Here is a 22,516-nt window from a genome sequence, read left to right on the forward strand (position 1 = left end):
CCCCAATGTGGGGTGGTTCTTGGCGGGGTGATTTAAAAAGAACCTCCAAGTGTATGGGCTCAAATGGTCAAGCAAAGGATTAATGGTAGTGTATGGGCGAGAGAAATGAAGCGCCTCTCGTCATTTTGGCTACCGTACCTTATGCGAGAAATCTCTTTACCTTGTAGAAGTGAAACCTTTTTGCTCATCTTGCAAGGGTTTGGTACTTGAGAATGTGTTTAGGCTAAGGATTGCCTCTCATCATCCTGAGACACCTCGTTCAATACATCGGAGCAGTTTGACACCATTCGTCGAATTGTCCAGATTTTCACAGGGAATTGGTGAATTAAACAGGTAAAATTACCATGTGAAATTCTTTCCAATAGACATGCAATGCACTTGGGGGAAGGTTAAACATTTGTTTGCTTTAACATGTTTCCTCCTTCTTTGTTTCTTTGTACTCGTATGAGAGAATTTTTTAGAGAAAGAGATACTTACCTATGCTGCAACAGTAGGGCAAACCTGCAAGGTAATGAGAAAGACCGTGTTAATGAACGGCTCTTTGAGGGACAGGAATTGGGAACGATACCACATTACCCTTCGTGATTTCCTTCATTTGAAATTAAATTGGCAACTCCTTGAGTTTCCTCGGATGTCGATAATTCCCTCCTAACAAAAACAGGAGCTTATGTTAGAAATGAGAGGATTGAGGGTAAATTGAGAACGATACTGATTACCCTTCTTCCATTTTGCCTTCAAAGCTAAGCGAGTCTTTTCTCCTCTTTACTTTGTTCAGCCTTCTCTGTCTCAGCCTGCTCCTCCATACTCTTGGTCACGAAGCTCGAATGAGATCCTCTATAATTAGAGGTACTCCCGAATAGAGGGTTCTATTGTCAGCGCATGCTGTGTCAATGCGGTTCCAGCATGTTGAGGAGTTTCTTGTGGATGCTCTGATTCTAGACTGCAAGGCATGTGCAATTGCTTGCATGGGGATCTTCGCAGCAAAGCTAATCTCTACTTTAAAGGTCTTTGACGAACATGGGCATGACTACCATCGATACCTTACGTGGTTGTCGGGATGCACATATGAAGTCATTTTGTCATGTGCGAAGTCTTTTCAGTTTGCTTGCACGGGATCTTTACTCAAATTTGTCCTACATAAAAGGAAAAGATATGTCATTTCTATGCTAAAGTGGATGAACTTTAGGAACGAAATACACCCTTTTTGATGGACTGGGAGATCGCATGCCCCCTAGTCTACTCTTCTAATTAAGCACTTCTTCGTCATGTTTCATTCGAGAGGTCGCGACATTGGTGCTTTATCCGGCTCGCTAGCACGTCAGAGTCTAGCATGTTCCCCAGTTCATTATCTGCAAAAGAAAAGGGATGGAATGTCATTTTCAAAATTTGTTAAGGAATAAGACATACCTTTTCTTTCAAAAGGGATAATCTTTTCTTGATCTGCCCCCGACTTTTGTACGAAATGATGTTTCGCTCATCATGGGGTCAAGGAATGGTCAGCACTCTCTTTGACTTTCTGGAGTTGATATCACCCATTGGTAGTAGTGAGATTTGCCCCATGTTTCATTTGAAGATTGGATGATCTTCGCTCGGACTGCCCCTATCAGATGAATTGGTCCGCGATCATTACCAGGGGCTGAGGTGCTCTTCAGCTTGTGTCATTTTCAAATGTCCCCTTCGTAATAACAAATCAAAAAGGAGTATGCTCTGAGACACGAAGTGAGCGAGTTAGAAAAACAAACAGGGCTAAGAGCATGCACGCTTTTCCACCACCGTTCTTTTTTCGGCCCTTTTGAAAGATGATAAAACGTTTGTTTTATTTTCAAAAGTTTAGAAACGAGGAAGCATGAGGAAGCCCGGGCCTCAGAACACTTTCCTTTACATGGCTGGATATCATCAACGGGCCGGTTTGGAGTACTTCCTCAGGCCCTCAAAACAAAACATTTGTAATTTTTTTGAATAATTCAGGCGAATTACATTTGTTGGAATGGAAATTGCAATACTAAAATTCCACGCATAATTACAAAAATCAGAAAACTGGGAATCTTAGAAAACAACTGGGACTTTAGAAAGCAAGAAAAGCTCCCACATAGGAGGATTCAAACTATTAAATATGCCTCTATTCTAAAGGAGGAAAATTGAGTCTGCAGTTTACTCAATGACGACATCCGTGCCTCCTGCTTGATTGGGTGGTGCGTTGCGGAATGAAAACATCTTTGCATCCAGCAATTTCTGGACCTTATTTTTCAAGACAGCACAGTCATTGACGGAATGTCCCATTTCACCCAAATGATAGTCACATGCCTTGGAGGGATCGTAGTTGGGGAAACGCTCGGGATTTTCACGCTTTGGCTCTTTAGCAAGCAACCTCTTTTCCGGGAGAATAGGCGGGATCGAGACATAGGCAAAGGGAGTGGCGTGAGCTGCTTTTTGTTATTTCGCCTTTGGGGCGGCTTGCGGCTGAGGCCGGTTGCTTTATCCTTTGCTTATCGAATCATTGGGGAAGGATGAACGGTTTGGGTGTATGCAACATCCGCATACGTCGGGGGTTCTTTCTCCTTCTTCATACCGAGTTTCTTGCTTGTGGAAGTGGGGTACGTAAACCACCCCTCACGCAATCCCATTTCGATTCGTTCACCCACGGGAACAAGACGATTAAGGGATTCAGCGGTGGCACCAACCGGGCGGTGTACGTATTCATATGGAAGAGACTTTATGAACAATTTCACTTGTTCATGGTCGGTGAGTTGTGGGGTAACACAGGCGGCCAAGTTTCTCCATCGGTGGCATACTCTTTGAAGGACTCACTCTTCTTCTTCTCAGCGCGTTCCAGATCGTCACGAGTAAAGGTGACGTCGAGGTTGAATTGATAATGCTTGAGGAATGCATCAGCGGCATCATCCCAAGACTTAAAAGTATCCACATCCTTCGACATATACCATGTCAGGGCTGGCCCCGTCAAACTCGCTTGAAAGGTCTGAATCATGAGGGGTTCGTTGTCAACGTACTGGGTCATTCGCACATGATACATGTGCAAATGATGTCTGGGGCATGAGGTACCGTCATACTTCTCGAATTCCGGCATCTTGAATTTTTCTGGTACTTTGACCCGTTTGTATATAGATAGGTCAAGTGGGACAGCATTCTGCGGGCCTTGTAGCTGTTTCAGCATCTCCTCGACTTTTGCAAGGCGTTTGTCCTGTTCTGTCATTGGTAGAGCTTCAAGTTCAGGCTTCCTGACATCAAGGGGAAGCGGATCGTCCTCCAGCATGGGCATTTTACTGTCACTGGCAGAGGCTTTGTCTTTTCCAGTAGACGGCGGTGATAACACCACCTCAACTGCTGCAGGCGTAGGTGTGAGTTTGTCATGAATGGATTCCACTTGCTTTGTGAGATTTTGGATCGCATTGATGACCATTTTCATCTCATCTTCCATATTATTGAGGCGAACATTTTCTTCGGCCATTTTTTGTAACTACCTGCGAAAACGCGTATATGAATGAGTATAATGCCCAATAAAGAATCATTCTATGACTTAGTCATATTATTATTGCATATTTTCTTTATTTGCAAAGAAAAAATAAGCAAAAAGGGTTTTTATTAATATTAACATTACGGGCGGCGTCCGGGGTTCGAACCCGGTCGCCTCGGACCGTGGCGCTACATCCCCGGATACCACTGGGCCGAAGGCCGCGATGGTGTCATTAAGGGGCAAAAAATTTTATCTAAAGCATAAAAAACGGCCCGAATTATATTAGCATTTGTACAACCCATAAACATTTTTACAGGAGATATTCAAAACCCCTAAACATAAATACAGGGAAATATAAAAGACGGGGTTTTTAACAAAAGGGTGCCCTTCCCGGATACTCATTTTTTAAACGATGGGGAAATCACGGTCTCTCGGAGGCGCTTATTTTTACGGACCAGCTCCGCAATAAGCGTATCCCTAGTATATAGACTGCAATCAACGGGTGGCCTAATATTAACAAATCAAATAAATAAGTAGGCTATATATATATAAAAAAAATGAGAAGGGATAGAATATATACCTTTCCTTGAACCATGGCAATCGCAACAACATGCACATGAGGAGTGAGGTTCGATTTCTATCTAGGCTGGCTCGACAACATGAAGTTAAAGGGTGCACGACCGTCGCGGTCTCGCGTTGGTGTCAAGTCCTTTTAACCTCGGCCAAATCGAAAGGAATATCTTATAGTCACGCGAATAGCAGCTAAAGATACTTCTTTACGATTTTTAGAAATAAATTTCGGGGAAAGAAAGGCAACCTCTACATCGTGGACTCGCGTTCGAGGTCGTATCTTTCTTAACACCATCCTAAGATGCCCTATCGCGGCCCAGGTCCGGCAGCGTGGTTGTGTGTGCAGCGGTGTAGTGCTAAATCATTAAAGCATGCACAACAAATTATAAACAATCAATTCGAACACCTGCAAGACAAATAACACCTTAATGTCGGGATCATACACGGAGTCCTTCTTTGCCAAACAAAAATCATTTTGAACAGGATAAAAATTTTGGCCTAAGTCCACTTTAAAAATGCAAATCCCAGTAGTCGCCGGTCTGTCGCGACCCGAACTCCCGAGCCGGTTTTTAAACAACATGCGAAAAAAGGGCGGGGGCTCGCACAGTACGTGCTAAGTCTAGGTTCGGGACTTAACTCGGGCTCTCCCAAGCCCATACCATATCGCGACTTAGGGTTTAAGTTTTTAACATGCAAGTGGTTTATATCAAGGAGTCGCCACTAATCGATTTGGGGTAGGTCGATTAGAAACCCAAATAGGGTGATGGGAGAATCACCCTATTCCTACGAACCCAGGAGATTAAATGAGTTCGGGGACTTGGTTACACTAGTTGGATAACTAATGCCCTTTCGGTACCATTTTACCCTGTTCATTTCTGAAAACATTTGTCAGGCAATTTGGATTGATTTTAGGACCTTTCTCCTAACATGTGAGGTGATCAAGCGAGTGCATAATCGAGGAACGATCGGTGATCGGGAACACAACAATTTATGCAGCCCTAAGGTTCTAACCTTAACTAAGTCGGATGACATTCAAAAAACACAACGTTCATGCAATTGTATTAAAAACATGCATAACAATACAGCGATAATAAACATAACATGCAAAATATTACCGCGCAATCTCAAGTTTGTCTAATTTAAACAAGACAAAAATATGCATAATAATATCACATTAGATTAAACATTTAGAATATATCAATCAAATTTTTAAAATTTTTTTTTTTTTTAATTTTTTTTTTTTTTCGAAAAAATAAAAAAAAATTAATAATAATAATAATACAAAAGAAAAGAAAAAGAAAAAAAAAATAATAAATTTTTTTTAAAATTTTTAAATTTTTTTTTAAAAATTTTTTTTTAAAATAAAATAAAATAAAATATAATATTAACCGGGTCGGGCGGATCAGGGTCGGAGCCGACGGATTCGGGCGGATCGAGTCGGAGTCAGCCGACCCGGGTCAACGGATCCGACCCGGCGTTGACCGGGTCGGATCGGTCAATCCGGATCGGGTCGGAACCAGGCCGAGGTCAACGGATCCGACCGGTCGTTGACGGGTCGGATCGGTCAATTCGGATCGGGTCGGAACCGACCAGTCAACGGATCCGACCCGGTCGTTGATCGGGTCGAACTGATATCCGGGTTGGTAGGAGCAGGACCGAGTCAACGGATCCGACCGGGCGTTGGCCGAGTCGGATCTGTTGATTCGGGTCGAATCCGACCCAGAACAAACAGATCCGTGGGGAGAGGCGCCGCGAGGCCAAAATTGGCCGTCCGCCGGCCGACCCAGAACTTGATCCGCCCCTAGTCGCCCGAGCCAGGACCGCCTCTGGCCGTGCCCAGCTCACGAACCGCCGTCGGACCACGGTTCGCCGGCCGGCGATGGAACAAAAACCCGGCGTGGTTGAGGCATTTCGTCGAACGCTTGGCGGCGCGTGGAAAAAGCGGGGGATTCCAACCTCCTCCCGGCGATCCGGTCGGCTCCGGCGGCTTGAGGTTCTCTTCGGACGGTGGCGAGGGGCCAGGACCCGGCGTCGGTATGGGCCGGGATTCGAGCGAAACGGCCGGCGCGAGTCCCGGCCAAACCGAGGCAAAAAACGGGGAAAACGGGGAGCTTCTCGGCCGAGGGGCTCACATGGGTCGGCCAGCGCGCGTCTGGATGGCCTCCGGCGGGTACGGCGGCGTCGACGACCGCTTCTTGGTTCTTCTTTAGCTCCGGCGTGGCCTCGGTTTCCTCTCTCTCTCTATTCTCTCTGTGTTCTCTCTCTCGGTCTCTCTACGTGTTTCGCCGGCCAGGGGCTCTCTCTCTCTCTCCTTTGTGTCCTTTGCTCGTCGGCTGGCGGGGATGGATAGTGAGGCGCGGTGCGAGCACGGCGGTCGCCGGAACGGCTCGGTCTCTGTCTTGCTCGATCTCTCCGTCTCTTTTTTCTGGAAGAAAGTAGCCGGCCAAGGGCGGCTTGGCTCGGTGTCGCCGCCGTCGGCTCGGCGGCGGGGATGGATGGCTGAAGGCGGCGCGGTGACCGCGGAAGCCCTCTTTCTCTTTCCGCTCACACTCTCACGCTCTCTCTGTGTTTTCCTCTAAAATGGCCGCCGGGGACTCTCTCCGCTCAAATCGACCGAGAAAAACCGCCCCCCTCTCTCTCTCTTACGTATATTCGACGATGACGCGCCATTCTCTGCTCCATTCAATGCTGCACATGCGGCCTCTGCTCCCTACCAAGACTTTCGCGGCCATTAGGCCGGTGCGGAAGGAGGGCCGGTCTGTGAGGACGCGAGAGAGAGAGAAGGAAGAGAGGAGCTCGAGAAGATAGGGAAGACGGGAGCCAGCCTTAATGGCCGATCCACGTAGCGTGTTCCCCGGCCTCCTCGGCCGGATGACGGCGATGAGAGCGGGCGCCGCCGTGCGTCACGCCGGTCGCGCGGGGAGAACGGGGAGGAGAGAGCGGCCGGAGGAGAAGGAAAGAAGAAAGGCTGGGCCGGGCCAGGCCCAGCAGCGGCGGGGGGAAAAGAAGAAAAGGAAAGCGGGCCGGGCCCGCGCGAAGGGAAAAAAGAAAAGAAAAAGGGCCGGGCCCGGGGGGAAAAAGGAAAAAAAAGAAATGGGCCGGGTCGGCCCAGCTCTGACCCGGCCCGACTCGATTTTTTTTTTTTTTTTTTTTTTAAATTTTTGTTTAAAATTTAAGAAAATATGCTCTAATAGGCCCTATTAATGCACATATGCCTAATGTCTATATGCAATGCATTTAAATAGAAATATTTTTTTGTTTTAGGAATTAAAGCAAATTAATTCCTAAATTTTGTGTAATTAATTTTGGGCAAATTAAAAATAGGTGTCAACAAACAATAGTCCACAACCATATCACAATCACTCGGGCACCATACCCACTCGCATTCAGCCAATCCAACCAGTCACATTGCACACACGTGTCCAACCAACTTTCTCACGACCCGCGTCAACACGCCTCAGGTCAAATCTTTCCTCTCACGGACCACCGTCAACACGTCTCAAGTCCGTTCTCACAGGCATCCAAACCACACAATTTAATCAATTCTAATGGCCGCCGTCAACACGTCCCGGGCCAAACTTTCCTTTCATGGACCACCGTCAACACATCTCAAGTCCGTTCTCATAGGCATACAAGCCACACAATTCAATCAATCTCCAATGACCGCCATCAACACGTCCCAGGTCAAACTTTCCTTTCACGGACCACCGTTATCACGTCTCAAGTCCGTTCTCACACATCATAATAATCAAATTCCAATCATGAGTTCACCAAACAAGCCCACCCATCCGACATTCAATTCGGCCCAATCAAATGTCAATTTCTCTCACAAACGCCACAACAAATCGATCATTGCACCCACATAATTTAGCCACTAAACATGCCACAAATCACCACAATCCATTCCACCAATTAATCATATTTATAAATTGGCCTGAACCCAAATTTACCCAACTAATCCGGTATTAATCACACCCTAAACAAGTCTAAAATTACTCATTATACTAAGTAGGGTTTAGGAAATCACTTATTAGGTTTTGGCCCGAAAAAAATCGGTTCGAGCCTAAAATGGCCCGGTGAACAATCTTTGGGCTAGGCACGGCCCAGCCAACGGGCGCGTATTGACCGGCCAACACGGGCACGGTGGGTGAGCAGCGTGCACGGTGCACGGGCGCGGTGGGTTGAGCAGCGCTTTGGGGCGCACGGGCGAGCTGGACAGGCGGGACGGGCGGCCCGGGCACATGGTTGGGGCGGCACAGGGCGTACAGGCTGCTCGGCCACGGCTTGAGGCTGGTTAGTCATTGTTGGTGGCCGGGTGGCCGGCGGCGGGACGGCGGTGGCAGCGGTGGCAGCGATGACGGGCAGACGGCGGCGCGGCGATGATGGCTGAAGGGGGGGAGGTCAGCCGGAGGTGGCTGTGGCGAGAGAGGGAAGGGGGGGCGAGGGCGGGCGACGGCGGCGCGACGGGGCGCGACGGCCGGCACGACAGCCGAGCGACGGCATGCAGCGACTAGCGCGACGAGCCGAAGGGAGAGGGAAGGTCGGCCGGGGGTGGTGAGGGCGGATGAGAGAGGGGGCTAGGGCTGAGGGGGTGCGAACCAGCGGCGGTCGGGCGGCACGGCGGCGGCCCAGTGGGGCGGTGGTGCGGGCGAGGCGGCCTGGACGAGGCTGGCGGCGGCTCGGCGGAGCAGCTACGGCGGGCCTAGCGGTGAGCTGCTGCTCGCGCGTAGGAGAGGGAGATAACAGCCGGTCGGGGGCGGGGCGAGGCGGGCGACGCAGCAGAGTCAGCGGCAGCAGCGATAGCGGCGAGGGCGGGAGCGAGCTCGGTCGGCGTCGGCTGGGGCGAGCAGAAGCAGGAGCAGAAGAAGAAACGATGGTGCGGCGAAGCGGAAGGAAGAAGAAGAAGAGAGAAGGAAGAAGAAGAGAAAGGAGGAGAGAGAGAGGGGGAGGGGACGTGCATGGGGGAGAGGGGGAGGGGACGCGTGGGCAGGGGGGGAATGGGACGGGCGCAGACGCGGCAGAGAGGAGAGAGAGACCCAAAAGTCAACGCACTCGATCGCGATCTAACGGACACGATTCAAATCCAAAAACGATCCAACGGCCCACGAAAATCCTAATTAATAATTTAGGAAAAAGGGCCAAAAGAAATAACCCCAAAACACACTACGAGAGAGTTATACTAGTCCAAATTCGCACCCGGTCAAAAATCCACATTTCACATATCCAGGGCAATCTCGAGGTTGGCCACAATAATATCGACACCGTCCAATTAAATTCGTCCCGGAACTCCGAGAAATTCGACACCAAAGTTTGGGTTCTAAATAACGGCCAAATTAGATCGAGTGCGATTCTAGCGAAATCTCTAATTTAAAAATAATAACTCAAGAGTGATCGGTTCCGGGCGAGATTTTATTATAAGCGTACTGACGAATTACACGTTTTATAAATTCCAAAAATGAGCCGAAATTCGGAATGTCACACAGAGCCTTACACTATTACTCCAAGATGAGTACCTAGCTCTTCTTTCTTACCACTGCTATTAACTCACCCTCCTATGATGATACAATATAACCTCATCGATGGTAAAAGCTCTTTTGTGACGTAAAATTCGCTGCGCTTGTTCAGGCACTTTGCAAGAATTAAATGCCTCTGTATATTTTGATTCATGTAATCCATCATTTGCAGAATTTAAGACCTTCAGCGAAGGCGCATCTCCTACCAGAAACTTTATCAGTGCAAGGAGCCAACCAACCTTCAAATACTTGAGGCACTTAGTCAAAACTTTCGAATTCATCATATATATTACTTGATAGTCCTGTTTGTGAACATTTTGAGATACCAAGTCGGGCTTACATAAAAATACATGAATATAATTTTTTTTCTCCAATTTGATGAATTGGAAAAAATTGGGTCATGGGTTTCCCTAGCGGTAAAAATCGAGTCAATGAAATATTGGACGGAAAAGTTAAGCCCGTGGGTACAAAAATATTCGATTCATCAAATAGGGAAATTTTTTTAATTGAGGGCGAGGAAGGGCGACGAAGAAGAATCGTCTTCCGAGTCTAACTCCCAGCCACGCCGACTAATCCTCAACCATCAACAAAGAGGGCGAGGAATAGTGGCCGTCGCTCCTGCGTACCGGCAGAAGCTGGTCAAATTTAAGCGAATCTGGAGCAAAGTGCGAAAATCGTGCTCCTTTAAAGCTTGATCAAATTCTGCGATGGGAAGAGCCTGCACGTCCCCATGCACGCCCTCTCTGATTTCCTTGACAAGAATTCCCTAAAGTTTGACTTCATTTGCAATGAATCGCAAACACCGAATATGATTAGGAAGATGAAGCGTAAGTTCATGAAAGAGATTTTTTTTTTGGTCGAAAGAAAATTGTATTCGTTGCTTAAAAGGATACTTGAAAAGTACAGTAACTTTCATGACAAAGAAAATCGAAGCAGAGCAAATTTCAGAATACAACAAAACAAAACCAAATCCAGGAAACAAGGAGGATCAATAGGGCAAAGTTAAACACATATTCCATAAAAACGAATCTGTCAAGTAAAATAATCGGCAGCCAATCACTGGATCTCGAATCATCATTAGTGATGAGCATACGCCAGAAAGTCTTTCGCCAATAATTACGGCATTGCTTGTTGGCGGTGCACTCCTATCGGCTTCCTTTGCACCATCACCGATCAGAGACAGCCAAAACAGGTTGAAAAAACGCAGATCTAATTTTTGGAAGAGCAAATCTTCTTGGTTCAGCGAGACGCCAAAGCTATTACGATCATTAACGAAACTGGAAGCAAAGGACCTGTATTCGGACAGAGCATGGGGTATCGAATCTCCAAAAACATTATTAAACTCCCAAATCTAAGTCGGGAGAGAAAGCTCCCAAATCTAAAACTAAATCAGAAGAGTTTAAACTCTTAGATCGAGAATTAGACCGGGAGAAGATAACTCCTAGATTAGATCAGGAGAGAAGAAAAAACAAGAAAAAGACAAAAAAAAAACTCAAATAAAATCAATGGAGGGGAGGGTGAGACTAGCTCAAACCCTTCCCCATGGCTGAAGCTTGAAGAAGTCCAATGATCAGAAGGGCTCCGAGCTTTTCCGGATGTTAAGGGGTTTAATTATTGCTTGGCAAAGATGTTAAGGGAATTCTAGGCGCTAAACCTTAAAACCCATATGCATAGTGTCACGGATCACTATATGCATAGTGCGCTCACTCACTTTCCCAAGTCGTACTCACTCGTTCATGGATCAGTCACGGTCATTCATTCAGGAACCCTCGAGATCGATTCATATCTTTGGGCTATGACAATACACTGTAAGTCTTGTGTTATAGTTCTTGGTGTTGTCAATAATGCTATAGTTAAAAATTTCATTCACTATATAATTCGCCCTTCGTTTGTGTATATACGCTAGGGAAGTCTAAATAATTTGAAAGAGAGATCGACTTTGGGAATATGCAAAGCATCTGGATGGCAAATGAAAGTGCAAGTTTTGCGACAAAATATTTCCCGGTTGTGTTCCAAGTGTTAAATCACATTTATCTAGAATTAAAGGTGCACGGTGCCCGAAAATGTTTTAGTTGCCATTGCTGAAGCGACATCTAGTCCTAATAAAGAGCCAAGCCTGAAGCCTCTTTCGGTAAAACCAAAGAGACTTATGATATTGTGCGGAGTATCCTTCATTGACTTTGTGAATGGCGTGGCTGAACATGGTTCCTTACTAGTCAAAACAAAGTTAGTGCCTGATTTAGAAAAGGAAATTGGAGCATTTGGCGAAGGTGAAGAAATCATGGGATACAACCGGCTACATGCTCATGTATGATATTTGGTGTGATAAGGAGAGATGCTTCGTTATTATCTTCACCGAGTCTATTAAAGGAATGGTACTATTGGATGCGTTGGATTTAATGAAGATGAGTGAACAAGCACTTTGCTACGGGAGTTTATATGTTTTGTCACTCAAGAAATAGGGGCCAACAACATTGTGCAGTATATAACCAATGGGACTTGAAAAGAAGGGTTATATGAGATACGCCCACTATAGCCATGTGTGTACGAGACTAAATGCGTTGCCCATGAAATATAATACTCTTCAACAATGGAATTGAATGGGTTTGAAAGAGGCATTTGACGAACTAAGAGTGGTTGTCGCTAAGATTCACAAGCATGATGGCATTTTATCATGGATGAAGTAGTTCACAAACAACTAGGAGTCGAAGCAATTATCCACAAACAACGAATAATTTAATTACTAAACATGCTTTATTTCATTATGGAACTTAGGGATTTATTGCGTGATTTAATTGATCATTTTTTATTCACATACTCCAATTTCTACGATATACTCTTTCTCTAAATTTGATTAACTTTTTGTAGATGCAAAAATCGAGTAAATAGGATGTTGGGAACAAAAGTTAATGCCACAAAAGTTTGACCAAATTTATGTAAAAATCACATAAATATAATTTTTGAAACTTTTTTCAATATGATGAATCAAAAACATCGAGTCGCTCGACGGAAAAGTTATACCTAGTAAAAGTTTGAAATTTGTGTAAACGTCACATGTATATAATTTTTCAAAATTTTTCTCAATTTGATGAATTAAAAGCATCGACTCACAGGCTTTTCGATGGTGCAAAAATCGAGTTAATGGAATGTCGGGCAGAAAAGTTTACCCGGTAAATTTTGCCAAATTTATGAAAAATTACATGAATATAAGGTTTTAATTTTTTTTCCCAATTTGATGAATTAAAAGTATCGGGTCACGGGCTTTTCGTTGGTGCAAAAATCGAGTAAATGAAATGTTAGACGGGAAATTTTACCCGGTAAAAACTTTGCCAAATTTGTGTAAAAACCACATGTATATAATTTTTCATATATTGAGAAGAAGCCCTGTTGCGGAAGCCAAGCGATCGAACAATAAAATTGACAGAATAAGAAAATAAATCGGACACCAGATTTACGTGGTTCGGTCGTAGTGACCTACATCCACGGGGAGAGCAACATGGAATTCCACTATAGATCAAGCGATATAACGGAAATTACAACCATACTCGAGTCATTCAAACACTCTCAGTTTTTCCCAAGCCCCAATTACACCCAATAACTCATACAGTGTTTAGCCCCATAATTCCTCATGAAATAATCTCTCAATCTCGCGAAGGAATTATACACAAATCTTATCACAAGATTTAATCGCTACTAACACTTGAATTTTTGGTGTAATTTCACGAATAAAATCACGAACCCACGAACAAGCACTCGCTTGCGGAGCGGCGCTTCAAGAAGTCTTTTCTTCTGCACAAATCTTCGCAGACCAAGCACTCGCACACTGCGGCGCTTCAAGACTTCGTGAAAGAAAGTGTTGTCTGACCCATTGTATTTATATATATACACACGTGAAACCAAGTCCGACTCCAATGGGATTTCACCAGGGAAAGATAATCTTGTCTTTTATTTCTTTCTTGACCGAGTCAAAGAATAAAGCTCAATTTCCCTTTTGGAGTTTCCTCTTCTTTTAACCGTAACTTCAAGAAACAAGAAAGTGAATCTTTTATATTGCCCTTTTTCTCTCTGACACAAGTGGCAACAAATCCTACTTGCTTTTGAAGTCTTCCTTTCACGGTAAAACCAACGCCAAAATATCCAAGTCGACGCCTGCACCGTAACAATTTTCGGAACCGCAAGAATTTGGCTTTCAACTTTCATGCTTAAACACAATTTAATTCGAATGGGATCCGTTCAATGAGCTCAAACTCGAGACATATTTTTAACAAGCCCCACGATCCGAAAGGCTCCATGCTTTCCCGGATCCTCTAGGCAGGAAGGATGTTAAAGGGGTTTAATTATTGCTTGGCAAAGATGTCAAGGATATACCTAGGCACAAAACCTTAAAACGGTTGCCTTATAATTCTCGGTGGTGTGGATAATATGACTGTTGAAAATTTCATTTACTGTATAATTCCTCTTCGTTCATGTATATAGGTCAAGGAAGTCTACATAGTCATAAAGAGAGATTGATTTTGGGAATATGCAGAGCATTTGGATGGCAAATTTAAGTGCAAGTTTTGCAACAGAATATTTCCTGGTCGTCTTCCAAGAGTTAAATTGCATTTGTCGACTTAAAGGCAGTGGTATAGATATATGCACAAAGGTGCCCAAAGATGTTTGAGCTGCCGTTGCCGAAACAATTTTTGGTCCTAATAAAAGAGCCAAGCTGAAGCTTGATTCAGGTAACACCGAAGAGACTTCACCCAAAATGCTTATCAGTAAGGACTGCGTAAAGGTTATCCTTACTTGACTTTGTTCGTCCTATTGAATGATGTCATCCTTTATTGACTTTGTGAATGGCATGGTTGAACATAGTTCCTATTATAAGTTGCCTTGTTCTTTAGTAGTCAAAATGATGTTAGTACCTGATTTGGAAAGGGAAATTAGGGAGCATGTGGCGAAGGTGAAGAAATCATGGGATACAACCGGCTGCACGCTCATGTCTCTATTTGGTGCAATGAGGAGAGATCCTTCATTGATATCTTTGCCTGGTATAATAAAGGGATGGTACTATTGAATGCCTTGGAAATCCACCAAGATGAGTTAACAAGCACTTTGCTATGGAGTTTATATATTTTGTCACTCAAGAAATGGGGGCCAACAACGTTGTGCTGTATGTAACCAACGGCCTTGAAAAGGCACTTGATCGAGCAAGAACCATTGTTACTAACATTCACAAGCGTGATGGCATCTTATCATTAATGAATCAGTTCACAAACAACTTGAAGTTGAAACAATCATCCACAAACAATGAGGATTAAATTGCTAAACATGCTCTATTTCAACGTGCCACTTAGCGATTTATCGGGTTATTTAATTTATCATTCTTGATACGCACGCTCCAATTTCCAAAATACACTATTTATCTCAATTTGATTAATTGAAAACATTGGGTAAAGGCTTTCCGTAGATGCAAAAATTGAGTAAATGGGACAACAGGCGAAAAAATTATTCCCAGTAAAAGTTTGACCAAATTTTTGTAAAAACACATAAATATAATTTTTGAAAATTTTCAATTTGATGAATTGAAAACATTGAGTCAGGGGCTTTTTGTAGGGGCAAAAATCGAGTAAACGGGACGTCAATGGAAAAGTTATGCTCGGTAAAAGTTTGAAATTTGTGTTAAAATCACATGAATATAATTTTTCAAAAATTTTCCCAATTTGATGAATTGAAAACATCGGGTCACGGGCTTCTCGTTGGTGCAAATCGAGTCAATATGATGTCAGATGGAAAAGTTCGCCTGGTAAAAGTTTTACCAAATTTACGTAAAAATAACATGAATATAATTTTTCAAAAAAATTTCCCAATTTGATGATTTGGAAAAATTGGGTCACGGGTTCCCTAAGTGCATAACTCAAGTTGATGAAACATCAGATGGAAAAGATATGCTGCGGGTGCAAAAATATTTGATTCATCAAATTGGAAAATTTTCTTAATTGAGGGCATCGAAGGGAAAAGAAGAAGAATCATCTTCCGAGTTCAAGTCCTAGCCCAAAGATGGGACTGGCTAATCTGGGCGAGGTTTGAGGACTTGAACTTAGAAAAGCCACATAGGGAAGATAAAATAATTGGTGCATTCGGTTCTTGCCAGATGCTCTTTTACAAACATGCTTAGATAATCAATTGATATAGTAACTTGGGACTCAACAAAATAGGTTGGCTGTACTGGAAGGGTCTGTTGGGATCTTAATCAGTTTTGTGCGTAACCAAACCTCAGATTTAAGATTTAAAGTTTTGTACGTGCACTTAGATTGTTTGCCCTCCCCTGCATTTACCTAAAGCCTTTAAATGTCTAATCGACCTTGGTTTATCTAAAGGTAATGTCTAACGTTACCACTAATTTCAAAACATCCTAATTCATCCAGAAAAAGGTTTCCGGACAAATATTCTCATAAAAGCTAGATGTCATAATTAGATATTCATACCTTTGAAGTAAAAGTATACTGCCTGTCTACGCTCTACAGCCTTATTGTTCATTGACTCTAGATTTTTGGTCGGATATTGACTCTCGATTCATCAAGCAATAATTGCACTTTTTTTTTAATCTAGAAATAACTTTTGATTTCAAACAAAACATTACACAGCAATAATTGCACTTAGCACCGAATACCATAGAACTAACCGCTGCATCTGCGCCAAATTTGGGCTGTTCATATGTTTATTTTGTGAAATCATATGGTATACGTATGAGCTGTCATTCTTCTTGGATAATATTTTTAAATAAATGCATCTTGAACATGTGTATCCGTCTGCGAAAATAAAATAATTAAGCCGATATCACCCGCTCGGACTTCCTTTTTGGGAACACCAATAAAAAGCTAGTGCGACGTCTGATTGTTAATCGGATAAAACGAGGAGCATAATCTCTCAATAACGAGGATATTTAAAAGAACGAATATTAAGAACAATCGTTTCATAAGGTGTTACATAAGGATACCCTACAGTCAACAATTACATAGCTATTACTAAGAATTTAAACATGCCCTACGTGGCTCATACTTTCTTTGGCTTCTATTGTTCAAGTTACCGACCAAAACATTTGGACATTTTTTTGTGTTAACAATTACGCATTCTACATAAGTTCACATTGACGCCAAATTTAATAAATTGCTTTCTAAATTAGCAAAAGGGAACTGTTTTATGTTTGCAAATTTAAATGCCCATATAGGTTCTGAATGTCCGAGATTATATTTGGTTGCTATTTGCTCATTCTTGGTTACTAAGGCGGTATTTCTAGAGTTCTGGAAAATGCAGAACATATGAGCCGACTGTGCTTCCGAAAAATACATCTATGAAGGATCTAGAGTCAAATGAGAATAATCTTGCTGACACCCTTAAACATGTGGTGCAGAAAAACGTGAATTGCTCTGGTTTGCCATAATATTCAGGAAATACATTATTTTTAAAATTATATCAGCGAGAATGAACCAATAAGAAAAATATAATACAACAATTCACGTCCAAAAATTTAAGTTATTGCACTCGTATATTGTTACAAGTTACATGTACAGATTGTACATCCTACGTGTAAATTAAATTCGCTGAATTTGTTAAATAGATTTTCGTGTTATTAATTCTCTTTATAATGAATTGTTATGCTTGGGAAAATGATTTCCTCTATTCAAAATTGGGAATTCATTTTCCAAAATTTAAGTTTGGGTGTTTCTTTCTGTAAATGCCTTTTCGTTGATTGAGTATTTTTAACAAACCAAACAAATGAAAGTCCAAAAAACATAGTAGAATCTCTTTCAACGAAATAAACACACTTAAGATTTCGTTTGTTTTGCGGAACATTCAATAGTTCTGGAAAATATTTTCAAAGAAGTAAATGACAATATTTTTTCATATTTGGCTGAAATTTGAAAATGAATTGGAAATTTTTTTAATTCATTTGGGAAGAAAACCGTTTTTGTTGACATTGTATAATTTTAAAATAATAGTTATCTAAGTTCCGTATATTTAATTAAATAACAAATTTGTTTTTTTTAATTTGTTCTGTAGGCTAAAGTATATTATTGTTATTGCCATATTTATTAGTATATTAGTCCATATCTGATGTGTATATGTGTGATGTTTGATTGGTTATACATGCCAAATGCATCCAAATACGAAGCATAAATTAGCCAAATTAAAAGATGTGGTATCAAATTGACATCCGTATAATAACTTTCGCTTATTGAGTGAAGAATGACCGGTGGAGCTTCCGTTGCTGGTGAAGGGTACATTCCTTCGAGGCCCGAGATAGTCACCAACTTCCACTTTCTAAATTAGGAAGTTATATTCCTTATTTTTAAATTTGGATTTTCTGGTTAGTTAAAATTATTTTTCTTTGACCAAATTATCTTTTCAACACGAAAATGAAAAAAAAAATATGTTGGAATAAAATATTTTCCCTTCAAACAAACAGCCTAAGTAAAATGTGAGTGTGATTCACCATAAATGTGTACGGGCGTCTTCTATTCAAATTAAAATCTTTTTCTATCTCGTGTTTAGCAACTTCCCACAATATCAGAGATAGTCCTCCCGAATCCCAATTGGATTGTTGCGATCCAGATGCAAATTAGATTTGAACCTAGTAGTCTTGTTTATGGTTTCAATAAATGAGGTTCAATCTTAAACTCCATACTTAAACAAAGCAGAGAATCCAATTAATCGCATCGGCTGTTACTCGGTATCCATGTGTCTCTTAAGCGAACAATATTTGCATTAACGATAATAATTTAATTAAGGTTGGTCCGAGAACAGAATGCAAACAAAAATTAATTACGCTTTTACAGCACCATGATTTAGAAACGTAATTAGGTCTTTTTAATGGTTTTCTTTCAGAATTTCAAATGGCAATTTAAATCAACTAAACATTGAGTTAGGTATCCAAGGTTTATCACTATCATTCCATGTAGTCCCATATTGTTTCAAAATGAAAGGAAAAGAAAGAATTGCAAAACTTGTCTATTTCAACACTGGTCGTGCCACGTAGGATGGTCGGCGTTCACGTGAACGATTTTAATCCAAAATTGGCCAGAATGACTATATTGGCAAATCATCAAAATGTTTAGGAGTATATCAACACAATTAAAATGTTTAGGATTGAATTGGTTGCCGTATAATAGGTTTAGGACTCTTTGGACAATTATTCCGTTGGGTTTAGTCCAAGTCTCCATTGATACCCAACCTTATTTTGTATGTCCTTTTTTGTGATCCAATCCGTATAGAACCCGAGAAAAAAAAAGGTACGGATCAGTTAGGTCAAGTCTTTTTTTTTTTTCAGTTGAGAAAAGCGTAGCCACCCTTGATTATCTTGACCCAAATTTTAGCGAGGTTAATGCATACTCAGCTGCGCACTCGTACCAATTTACTATGATGCCATGATCTTAGATGTATTGATTTTCTTGAGGATTAGCCTTGTCAAGTCTATACACTAATTCTAATCATACGAGGCACGCTTTTACTTCAGTCAAGTTTATCAAACATCTCAACAATAATAATAGCTTTGAATATCATGAACAATTGATAATTGTAGGAATTGTGAAAAAAAAGAATGGCTAGAGAACAGAACAATCTCTTCTCCTTCAATATAACCAGTTTCTGGTCCTGTAACATCTATCTTACAAGTTGCACTCTCCATTCTCAAATTCTAAGAACCTATTTCTCCATCCCAAACCTCCATATTCATTCAATATGAAACGCTCAAATGGGTACTTAAACAAACTCATGTTGACATGTAGGCTTCAGTTTGTCTTTGAGAAGCTGTGCAAGACCATTAAGGACATTCTTGGGGACAAGGTGGAAAAGGTCGTCATCTCCAACCGAATTGTGGACTCATCATACTGCCTGGTGACCGGAGAATATGGTTGGACGGCAAAACATGGAAAGAATCATGAAGGCTCGGGCCCTCAGGGACAACAGCATTGGCTCCTACATGTCTAGCAAGAAGACTATGGAGATTAACCCTGACAATGGAATTATGGAGGAGCTGAGGAAGAGGGCTGAGGCCGACAAGAATGACAAGTTGGTGAAGGATCTTGTGATGTTGCTCTTCGAGACAGCCCTCTTGACCTCAGGTTTCAGCCTTGATGATCCTAACACTTTTGCTCCTAGGATTCACAGAATGTTGAAATTGGGTCTTAACATCGACGGGGATGAGGTGGGAGGCGATTATGCTGAGATGCCTGCCTTGGAGGAGGATAGTACTGAAGAGAGCAAGATGGAGGGAGTGGACTGAGTTGCCATACAAGTAAAGTTCGTGAATGTTTCTGTCCTTATTTAGCTTGTCACTTTCCTTCTCGTGATAGTTTAGGGGACGTATGTCAACGTTTCATGGTGAAGAGATTCACTAAAAGTGTCTTAAAGATCATGATGTATCTTTTGGATTTGGAGAAGTGTATACACAGAAGAAGCTTTATCTGTTCATTGTTTACCTGTCTTCCACCTTGTGAATTAGTGGTACAATTACTGAAGTTCCTTTGTCTGTTTACCGAAGGACCTTATTAATCGTTTTCCATCACATCAGTGGCATCGATTCTCCATCAGTAGTTTTTCAGACTCTAGCTTACTTGGCATGGTAATCAAATCAACACCAATAATGGGTGGACCAGTTATGAGTTGTTGATTTGTCGATATTGCATGAAGCTAGCTTTTTTCTTCGCCTCTGTACTTTGCTCGAGTTCTTCAGTATTAATAACTTGGACCGACGTGAGTATACCAAGAAATGAACAGAGGAGAGCAAGACAGCTAGAGTATGAGCAGTAGCAATGGCAACAATCAAAAATGTTACTGCTAGAGAAAGCAAAACTTGAATACAAAGAATCCTGCAACTGTACAAACTGACACTCAACTCCTGTCCGAGTCAGTGAAAACTCAGCCAATAAATTGGGAACTCCAGCATAAACACTGCCTATCTAGGCAACTATACAGCCCCACGTTATTTCCTTCCTGTGATATACAGGCCCCTTATGCAATTACGAATAGAACAAGACCGCGACAGGCTACTCCGCGTAAGATAGACTGTCCTGACAATCTTATAGCCCCAGAATGGACGCTTTTGGTTTGTTGGCCATGGTGTGCAAGTGACTGGCGGTCGACCACTTGCAAGGACTAATTGATCTCTTCTTGTATCTCCCTACAAAAATTACATGACATTGTGGGGTTGATCATCGCAAGAAAGCACTCCACCGCCAATCTGAGTATCTATCTCATAAGCTGAAAGCAACCTCCTCTGAAACAATTCAATGAACACAGGTAAAAACAAAGTCACAGGCCAAAAGAAGGCACACTTTGAAAACTCATTAGTCTCATTAATTGTCCCAACCCAAAAAAAGAGTACAAAAGAAGTTTAACCAGAAACCATATTCAAAAATCCACTACTGAGATTCTTCAACAATAAAAGAGAATTTCACTGCACGAACTTCAGGCAAATCAGAAGTGAAATAGTATGAATGTTCATCAGTAAGTACCCCAGACCAGAAACAAATAAAATACTCAACTATGCCTGTGTGAGTTGTGTGCCCCACGTGCGCATGAGGCATATAGAGAGAAAGAGGTTCTACTCACGTGGTCCTCAAAATCTGGGCTTGACTGATTAATTGATAGATTTCTCTCGTCAACAGAAGCACATGCAACAAAGAAATGACAACATAAGTTTGAAAAGCATTGGAGGCATGATCAATTTTAGGATAAGGAAATTGGGCAGAGCTTTTAGTGTCCAGCGATAAAGTGTCACTTTGACATGGTGGAAGTCTCTCATGAATACATATCGAATTATGTGGAAAGATGTATTCTCGAAAGATTGACTTATTGGGGAGACTCTGCATCTGCGCTCTCCCAGGACATTAAGACTGCATTTGATCATGTGGATTTCTAGTCAGTAATTGGTGAATCGCAGTAATAAAGCCGGATATTTTCACATCTTATCATGTCCATATTTATTATAAATGTCATATAAGTGTCAATACACCTAACAATGACACAAGTGGAGATGGTAAGAATCTTTCACGACACTCTTACCTACTTCATTTTTAATTTGCTTATTTTATTATTATGTTTCCCTCTTCTTCTTTTTTTCTTTTTTCCCCTTCCATCATTCTCTAATAAAAATTTATAAAATAGAAATATACTAATAAACCTAAAATATGTAATAAATAAAAATACTAAATATATATTTATATATGGAATTTATATCATAAGATAGAAAGAAAATTGAATATATAGATAAAAAAATGAATTAATAAAAAGGAAATCGTTATTATTCTTTTATTTTGAATTTTTTTATATTAGAATTCAAATATTTTTTAAATTTTATTAATTTAAAAATTTTATTATTTGAGAAAAATAAATTTTATATTTTTGATATTATAAATCATATCCATCTTTATCCCACCTCCTCTATGGGATAATTTTATCCAGGTTATATACCTCTTATATCCGGCTTATTTTTTTGTCTTGGACAAGCACCAAACACAGGATAGGATAAATTTTATCTCATCTTGAATTTTATCTTGACTATCACACGTAGACAAATAGGGTATTTTAAGTCATTTCAGTTGGGTTTGCATAGCAAATTTGTAATTTAATATTGAAAACAGATTCATTTTAAGCCAAAAAGTAACGAGAGGAGCCAAAATTAGGGAAGATGAGTTTCCGAGTGGATCGGTCCCCAGCCTTGATCTAGGAACTGATCTTGTGGCTCCCAATTCCAAAAGTTTAGAATCGCGAACCAGACTAGACGATTCCGGAACGAGGGATTCCGGTTCTACACCAAGTTCCAATCCAAATATACCTGTTCACAACTATATTTTCTTTTCTTTTTAAAATGGTTTACTAATTGAAACAAAAAAATTGAAAAGAAAGATATTTCACTACTTTTTTGAGTTTTCGTTGGACCAGAGAAACATTTCTCATGCAAGTACGCAGAGAGTGA

General features: G+C 41.6%; 1 pseudogene; it reads left to right on the top strand.

Moving 5' to 3' along the window:
* The first annotated feature begins 14,449 nt into the window (after positions 1–14,449).
* On the top strand, positions 14,450–19,822 carry LOC115662050 (heat shock protein 82-like; annotated as a pseudogene).
* The last annotated feature ends 2,694 nt before the right edge of the window (positions 19,823–22,516 follow it).

This window comes from Syzygium oleosum, unplaced genomic scaffold (genome assembly GCF_021117445.2).
Source record: "Syzygium oleosum isolate NSW1041296 unplaced genomic scaffold, Sole_v2.1 Sole_v2.24, whole genome shotgun sequence".
Taxonomy (NCBI): Eukaryota; Viridiplantae; Streptophyta; class Magnoliopsida; order Myrtales; family Myrtaceae; genus Syzygium; species Syzygium oleosum.